Source organism: Monodon monoceros, unplaced genomic scaffold, assembly GCF_005190385.1.
Source record: "Monodon monoceros isolate NGI ecotype Baffin Bay Population unplaced genomic scaffold, NGI_Narwhal_1 Super_Scaffold_10, whole genome shotgun sequence".
In the NCBI taxonomy this organism is placed as follows: domain Eukaryota; kingdom Metazoa; phylum Chordata; class Mammalia; order Artiodactyla; family Monodontidae; genus Monodon; species Monodon monoceros.
Window position 1 is genome coordinate 1,699,186 of NW_021703766.1, and position 9,106 is coordinate 1,708,291.

At 53.6% G+C, this 9,106-nt stretch overlaps 1 non-coding gene across 1 annotated transcript; it reads right to left on the reverse strand.

Moving 5' to 3' along the window:
* Positions 1-8,496: 8,496 nt before the first annotated feature.
* On the reverse strand, positions 8,497-8,660 carry LOC114890109. Its single transcript, XR_003792243.1, has one exon. It is a non-coding gene; the product is annotated as a U1 spliceosomal RNA (small nuclear RNA).
* Positions 8,661-9,106: the final 446 nt, after the last annotated feature.

The window sequence follows — 9,106 nt, forward strand, 5'->3', positions numbered from 1 at the left end:
CCTGTGCCCGGGAGGTCGGGTCAAGTCCTGGCCCGTGGGCCGCAGGGCCTGGCGGACAGCCTCCCCGGTACCCTCCTCCACGCTCTCCTGGCACCCGGGCCTGCCTCTGCCGCCATGTTCCTCCGGCTCCCTGTTCGGCCGAGCTCCCCGGCAGCCGGAGTGGGCCAGGAGGAGAAAGGGGCCCTGTGATGACTGAACAGCAGGCGCGGTGGAGGTGTGACGGGGACAGTGGTGGAGCGCTCATCCGAAACGGACACTTCCCACCTCCTTCTTTTTTAAGATTCTTATTTTCTCACGTGGACCATTTTTAAGTCTTTATCGCACTCGTTGTTACAATACTGCTTCTGTTTCATGTTTTGGTTTTTTGGCCACAAGGCATGTGAGAGCTCCCCGACCAGGGATCGAACCCGCACCCCCTGCATTGGAAGGTGTAGTCTTAGCCACTGGGCCGCCAGGCAAGTCCCTTCCCCTCTCCTTCTGTCTGTAGTGAGGCTTCTACTCAGGGCCGCCATGTACAGTGGCACAGACTGTACACTGCACAGAGGCACCCTGGCCTGGACTTCCTTCATCAGAGGACGGGGCACCTGCGTCTTTGTACAGAGATGCTGTCCACTACCTAAGCCTCCTGTGGGACTGTGCCCACCCAGAGGGGGTCTTTTTAACAACAAATCTCCCCAAGGGGAAGACTTTTGTGGTTCTCGCCAAGCCACCTGCTCCAGCTATGGCCATGTTAATATCAGCCCCAAGGTTACTGGCTTAAGACAATTTATTATGAGGGCTCCTGGCTCTGGGCAGTTAGGCTCAGTGGGTGGGTCCTGCTCAGGGTCTCACACAGCTGCAACCATGGGGCAGGTGGATCTAGTGTCCTCTCCCAGCTTCTTGGTCCTGGGCTGGCATGGCGGGACGTGCGGGGGCTGGGCGGGCATCTCTCTCTCCATGCAGCCTCTCCATGGGGCCTTCCAGAGGCTGGCAGTCTCACGGTGGTCAGACTTCTTACAGATCACTTCCTCCAGATTGTATTCGTCCAGCAGCTACGGAGCACACCCACATTCAAGGAGAGGAGCTGTAGGCCCTACGGACTTTGTGTGCCTATGTTAATCCACCCTGTACCACGTTGGGGTGGCAGCCCAAGGCAGGACCCCATACTAGGACCTGAAGGGGCCTCAGAATGAGCAAAATCCCACCCCTTTCACAAGCCTCTAGCCTCGTCAGGTAGAGGAGCGTTCCTGGAGGGGCAGCTCGGATCACAGGGGATGTCGCTGTGCCGGGACAGGGTGTCCCGTGCAAGGCCTGGTGGCCCCTGGCGGGGGTGGGAAGGTGGGGTCCTGAAATGTGAGGGGAGTTCTGTCCTGTGTTTACATTCCACCTCTGTTCCATCCGCTGGGATGGACCAAGCCTCACAGCTTCCCAGGTGTTAAGGGCAGGGCTAGGAGCTGCCTCTGTGAGAGCGGTGGGGAAGGGGGCTTCCTGGCAGAGGTGGTCAGAGCCTCGGGAACCCATGGAACTCAATTGTGACAGTGGGAGCAGGGAGGGGCGCAGGGAGAAGGAGGGAGGCTGCGAAGAAGGACCAACACCGGCCAAAGCAGGGAGGCCGGAGCCCTGGGGTCCAGGAAGCAAGCAGTTCCCTGGCCGGGGAAGGACCCCTGCTTGTGACCTTGTCCACCACTCCCACCAGGTTGTGCTGGAACTTGTCAGATTGGGAGGAAACGGCCGAGAGGACGTAGACTCTGTCCTGTCAGATGTTCGGCCCTCCTGGCGGGCACCCCGGGCTGCCCCGAGGTGCCGGGGTGTGGAGGCACTGGCCCCTTGGATGGGGGTAGCCCTGGTCCACGGCTGGTCTAGGGGACTTTCTGACAGGGCCATGCAGAGCCTGGGGGAGGGAGGTCCACACCCTGACAACCTGCTAAGGGGTGAGCGCCCGAGTCACACCCGTGGAATCAGCAGAGGTCCACCTGCCTTCTCCAGGCTTCTCTTCCAGGGGACCTGCAGCAGGCGGCCGCGCTTGCCACGGCTGTTTCCTGACCAGGCACCTCTAATCGGGGCTCCTGCGGCAACTTGGCCTGCCCTCCAGCCGCTGGTCACAGGAGCCACAGAGTTGGAAAGGCAGCCTGGGAGGTCTTCTTAGTTGAATGTGCTCTATTAGAAAGAAGAGTAGACAGAGGCCCAGAGAGGGGAACTGTTCATCTAAAAGCCACGGTTACAGCTCCTCTCGTGTTAACTTTAAGTTTGTTATAAACGCAAACACTACAGAAACCCAAAGTCCTCGGCGGCGAAGTTCCCTCCCTCCCCCTCCATCCTCCTCCCCGTCGAGTCCTCAGAGGTAAACCTGGCTTCTCTCCCGGTAACATCTCCTCTGAGGGCTGGGGAGGACAGCAGTCTGGCTCTTCTTCTGGGGGAAGCTGTGAAATTAAAGCGTCCTCCACCCTCAGAATCTTGTGTGCACGTGGGTAATTGTGCATTTCAGAACAAGAGTGAGGCTTCTAGGGACAGGTTCCCTAAATAGCTCAGTATTGCCTCTCTTTCGAGTTTGGTTTGGTTTGGGTTTTTGAGAGCTGCTGTAACGAATTACCATAAACCGTGTGGTTTAAAACAATAGGAATGGATTCTCTCACAGTCATGCGGGCCAGAAGTGTGACGTCCAGGTGTCAGCAGGTCTGAGCTCCCCCCCAAATGCTCCAGAGTAGAGCCTTCTGTACTGGTCAGGCTTCTCCAGAGAAACAACCAACAGGATGGCTCCACATACAGAAAGAGATTTATTCCAAGGAATTGCTCATTTGAGTGTGGAGGCTGACAGGCCCCAAGGTCGGCACCCTGGACATCCAGGAGAGCTGTCGTGTGGTCCCAGTCCAAAAGCCAGCACGCTTTAGACCCAGGAAGAACTGATGCTTCAGGTTCCAAAGGCAAGAGAAAACTGTTGTCCCGGTTCAAAGGCCATCAGGTAGGAAGAATTCTCTCTTACGCAGTGGAGAGTTGGCCTCTTTGTTCTGTTTAGGCCTGCAACTGATTGGATGAGGCCCACCCACTTTATGGAGGGCAACCTGCTTACTCAGTCCACCGATCTACTTTTTTTTTTTTAATTTATTTTTGGCTGTGTTGGATCTTCATTGCTGTGCACGGGCTTTCTCTAGTTGTGGTGAACGGGGGCTACTCTTCGTTGCAGTGCGCAGGTTTCTCATTGTGGTGGCTTCTCTTGTTGCGGAGCACAGGCTCTAGGCGTGCGGGCTTCAGTAGCTGTGGCTCGCAGGCTCTAGAGCACAGGCTCAGTAGCTGTGGCGCACGGGCTTAGTTGTTCCGCGACATGTGGGATCTTCCCAGACCAGGGCTCGAACCCGTGTCCCCTGCGTTGGCAGGCGGGTTCTTAACCACTGCACCACCAGGGAAGCCCCCACCAATCTACATATTAATTTCATCCAAAACACCCTCAGAGAAACACTTAAAATAATGGTTGACCAAACTGCTGGGCCCAGTCAAGGTGACGAATAAAATTAATCTTCACACCTTTCCTGCCTCTTCCAGCTCCTGGGGGCTCCTGGTGTTCCTTGGCTTGTAGCTGCATCTCTCCAATGTCTGCCTCTGTCCTCACGTGGCCATTGGAAAATCCAGTGTCTCTGCATCTCAAACTTCCCTCTTCTGCCTCTTTAAGGACACCAGTCATTGGATTTTGTAACTTGATCACATCTGCAAAGACCCTGTTTGCAAATAAGGTCACATCCCCAAGTACCAGGGGTTAGGACTATGGACACGCCTTTCGGGGGACACTAAATCCAGTGAGGATGGGCCCTAGATTCAATCACTGGTGACCTTATGTAAAGACACGTGAAGACACAGAGAGGAGGAGGCTTTGTGAAGATGGACAGAGATTGGAGGGATGTAGGTATAAGCCCAGATGCCAAGGACTGTCGGCCACCAGAGCTGGAAGGGTTAAGAACGGACCCTCTCCTAGAGCTTTTAGAGGGAGCACAGCCCCGACGACACCTTGATTTTGGGCTTCTGGCCTCTGGGACGGGGAGAGAATCAGCTTCTGTTTTTTCAAGGCCCCCAGTTTGTGGTAATTTGTTCTGGCGGCCCCAGGACACTCAGACACCCTGTTGGTTCCTACTTCTAATATGTTCCTTTTTCTTTCTTTTTTTAATTGTAGTATAGTTGATTTACAATATTGTGTTTCAGGTGTACAGCAAAGTGATTTATATATATATATTCTTTTTCAGATTATTTTCCATTATAGGTTATTACAAGACGTTGAATATAGTTCCCTGTGCTCTATGTTAATTACTTGTTGCTTATTTATCTTATGTATGTCTAATATATTTCTGGTCCCTTTAATCTCTATGCCGACCTTGTTCGTTCTGTGTTTTCCTTGCCATTTGTTTCTGTCTTGGGTTTATTGTGAAATCAGGCTAACAGGAAAGTATCTGACTTTTTAAAAAAATTTTTATTTATTTTATTTATTATTTTTGGCTGTGTTGGGTCTTTGTTGCTGCACACGGGCTTTCTCTAGTTGTGGCGAGCGGGGCTACTTTTCGTTGTGGTGCGTGGGCTTCTCATTGCGGTGGCTTCTCTTTTTGTGGAGCATGGGCTCTAGGCGCACGGGCTTCAGTAGTTGTGGCATGCGGGCTCAGTAGTTGTGGCTCACAGGCTCTAGAGCGCAGGCTCAGTAGTTGTGGCACACGGGCTTAGCTGCTCCGCGGCATGTGGGATCTTCCCGGACCAGGGCTCGAACCCATGTCCCCTGCGTTGGCAGGCGGATTCTTAACCACTGTGCCACCAGGGAAGTCCCAGTACCTGACTTTTTGACCAAAAGAACTAGAATCATCTTTTCTGATTATTTACGCACATGGACAGCGGTGTCTCGGGGCAGCTAGACAGCAGAAGGGTGAAGGTGAAGAGACAGGCCGTGGAGGACCACCCTCCTGGGCCTTCACCATCACCCGTGCCCACTTGCCACCCCCCACGGCTCTGACTCCGGCCCAGAGCTTCCCCGTCAACACAGGGACCAACGGCTGCTGGTCAGCCAAGACCCCATCCCCTCCTGCCTGCCTGCCGTGGGACCCTCAGCTGTTTCTTCCTCTCTGTGCTGTGTGACGCAAAGCATGTCAGCAAACCTGGGCACCTGGGTACTCAGCTTTCTCATCTGGACCACACCAGTGGCCTCCTGCCATGTGTATTAGTTTCCCTTTGGTGTAATTACCACCAGTGTCGTGTCTTAACACACACAAATTTACTGTCTCACCGTTCTGAAGGTCAGGCATTCAGTCTGGGTCTCACAGGGCTATAATCAGGGGATCGCAGGGCTGGTTCCTCTAGAGGCTCCAGGGGAGGATCCTCTGCCTTTTCCAGCTTCTAGAGGAGCCACATTCCTTGGCTTGTGGCCCCACACCGCTCCGACCTCTGCTTCTGTCCTCACCTCCCCTTCTCTGACTCTGACCTCCTGTCTCCCTGATACAGATCCTCGGGATGACATTGGGACCCTCGGACAACCCAGGGTTGTCTCACCTCAAGGTCCTTCACTTAATCCCAGCTGCAGAGCCCCTTTTGCCACGTGAGGCCGCACATCCACAGGTTCCTCCTGGGGTCAGGTCGTGGTCACCCTGTCCACCTCCCCAGCCTGCTGTCACCCCACAGTGGCCAGAGTGCCCTTTCTCCAGACGGCAGGCCCTTTCATGTCACAGCCCAGCACCCCTTGGTGCTTAGAACAAAATCCAAACCCCTGTCTATGCCCATCGCCCATGGGAGGTGGTCCTGTCCCCCCGCCTACCCCTCATCACAGCACAGCAGCCCCTGACACCCAAGTCACTCCAGCAGGACCCGTCCTCAGGAGCCTTCCCGCCCCTGCCCTGAAGGAGGCCCCGTCCTGCCTACCAGGCTGCCCTGTTTCATTCATTCCCCCATTTATCATTGTCCCAAACTACCTGTGGCTCTGTTCACCTGTTCCTGTCTGTCCTCCTCCGAGGACCAGCTGTGAGTTCCGTGAGAGCCGAGGCCTCTGTGTGCCCAGAGCGGGCCGACCACACTCACCAAATATTTGTAAAGCAACAAGGAATTCCAGCAGAGGCTAAAGCCGGCCCATCACCGGTCTTGGCACGGAGCATTGTCCAGTTCCCGGCCAGTTATTCAGACACACAAAGAGCTCTTGGCCTCGGCGGGGGAAGAACAGAAGGGGCAGTGTCCTGTGTAGAGGCTCAAGTCTCGGCCTCTGGGCGTTCACTGTGCCACTTCAGCAAATGAGGTTCCCTCCAACTGTAACAAAGCGACACCAGGAGCGGAGACTCTGTGCTCCTCTCTTGTCCCCCCTCCGCCCCCATCATCTGGGAACCTTGCTTGTTTGACCTCCACCCCCAAATCTGAGCTTGGCCTTGGCTACCGGCAGCAGGGAATAATATTTATTGGCGCCACAGCTTGGCCGAGCTCTGTAACGACGAGATAAATGGCACCCGCATCTTGGCGGTAGAGTGTGACTGGTTCCTCCGGGTGGGAGAGCCTTGGGGAGCATGGAGGGTGGCGATGCTCAGAGACAAATGGCAGCCACGCCCGGGAGGCGCGCACGGCCAGGTCCCAGCACGTGTGCCATTCCTGCCCTCTGTCCCAGGGACCTTCACACAGTCTCGCGTGGCTGTTAATTATAGCGAGTTATACGATTACCTCCAGAGAATGCAATGTTGCATGATTTTTGCCTAGGGCTGAAAAGATGTGTCCACCAGCCAAGTAGATGGAAGGCCAGGGAAGCAAAAGTCTTCTCTGAGTTAATAGAAATGGAAACCCTAATGTGAGTTTATTTTCATTTGCTCCCCCAGGAAGGAGCTCTCTGGTGTCCTGGAGACCCCCAAGGTGCCCGGCAAAGAGGCCAAAAGCAAACACCCAATGAGAAGGACTCGGCTTGCTTTACACGGGAGAGGGTCCACGGTGCCCGAGAGGGTCACACAGAGCCTCCGAGAGGCTGCGGGGCGGGGGCTGCTGTAGGAGTTTGCCATCAGAAGACCCCCACCTACACCACCACTCTTGGTGGGCATGTGAAACACATTTCACACGGGAAGTTCTGCATCCTTGTTAAGCCTCATTTGTATCACATGATGGACAGTTGAAACTGACTCGTGACCATCTCATGGACGGAGGGACCCTGCACATCAGCTGGTACCTCATGGGCCACCCAGGACCACGGCCTCGGATGCTCAGGGCATGACCCGCTCCCCTCTTCTGGCCTTGTTTGTTGAAACCTGCAGGATCCTATGCGCTAATTCCCAAGGAGTGAAACAGCCGGAGGGACCCCGGAATGCCAGAGTCTCATTCCAGCGGATTAATGGCTCTCCCAATCCGATTGCACAGGTTTCAGAAGCTGCTTCCCTCCCACTTGACTCCCCTCCTGGTCTTTGGTTCCTCCTGCCTCCCAGGCAGGAGTCCTGGGTTGGAATAAGGGAAACTGCTGAATGCAGACTTGCGGGCCATGTAGAACACAAGCAAAGAGCGTGAGTGGCTCCTGACACTGCACTTTGGTCCAAAGATCTGCCAGTCTTTTTAAAATGAAATTGACAAACAATAACTAGTTTGGCTTTGCCTTTTGAACTGGAGGCCCCTGGTAACTGGGCAAAACCCTGCCAAAGAACTGAGGTGACCCCAGAAGGAGCCAGCAGAAGGGGAGGCCGGGCATGCCAGGCGTCAGAGTTGATGTGAGAGATCAGGAGCTGGTCTCAAGATGCCTAGACCGAGTTGCCACAGGCCCTGAGCAGTTAGGCAGTCAGTGAAAGTGCAAGCCGTGTCCTGGTTTCCTCCTTACTCTCAACTCCTGCGGCATAAAATGTACCGAAGCCATCTCTTTGGGGATTAAAGGAAAGTGTTGGTTTTCTGAGAAGTTACAACACGTCCGAGCTCTTGCCCGCACATTACTTTGCACGCGCTGCCCCTTTCTGATGACACCTGGAAACTAAGCCCCTTTTCTCTCCCTGCTGCTCTGTCATCTCCATCCTCTTCATTTCTATTTAAATGTAGAATCAGCTGGTCAGTTTGCATGTGCACGGCCCGCACATGCGCACAGGACACCCTCTGGGATTTTGTTGGGTGGCACTGAATCTATAGATCAGTTTGGGACCAATGGACACCTTTCTGATGTTGAGTCTTCCCTCACTTAGTCACATCTGTGCCTCCACCTACTCAGGGCTCCTTAAATTTCCCCTCAGTGACACTTTGTGGTCTTCAGTGTCGAGGTCTTGCACATCTTTTGTTCCATTTATTCATTGGCATTTGACATCTTTTGATGCTCTTATAAATGGTAACTTTTTTTTTTTTTTTTTCGGTACGCAGGCCTCTCACTGTTGTGGCCTCTCCCGTCGCGGAGCACAGGCTCCGGACGCGCAGGCTCAGTGGCCATGGCTCACGGGCCCAGCCGCTCCGCGGCATGTGGGATCTTCCCGGACCGGGGCGCGAACCCGTGTCCCCTGCATCGGCAGGTGGACTCTCAACCACTGCGCCACCAGGGAAGCCCCTAAATGGTAACTTTTTTTTCCGCAGGGGAAAGCACAAACGCAGTCTTCCACTACCACAAACTGTGCAGTCGAGTTTCCCACATTTGGGGAAATCGCAGAAGTCATCACATCCGGAGTGCAATGGATGAGCCTCACCCTGGGAAAGCCACCTTTGTGATCATGGTATCTCCCCTTCCAGTTAAGTATATAAATGGTAACTTTCGAAGATTTTTATTTTCTATTTGCTTGTTGCTGCTATATATATAAAAGAAATTTGTATGTTAATCTTGTATCCAGCAATCTAGCCACATTTAAGTGTTAATTCTAATCGATGATTGGTAAACTCTTTTGGTAAACTCTACATTATGTTGTGTCTGAATAATGAGAACTTACTTTCTCCTTTCCCAAGGCTTATGCCTTTAATTTCTTTCTCCTGCTGTTTCACGCTGGCTGTGTTAAATGTATGGGGTGAGAAAGGATATCACAGCTTTAGCTGTTTCTTCCCCCTTCCCCCCCCATTAAAAAGCTTATGAAGGATTCTGGGAAGATTGAAGTAGTAACATAGTTTTTGGATATTCCAAGAGCCCCGCTTAAAAACAGGTAGTACACCAGATAGAAAAAGAAAAATTCCCGAGAGTATATGGTGGAGTTTC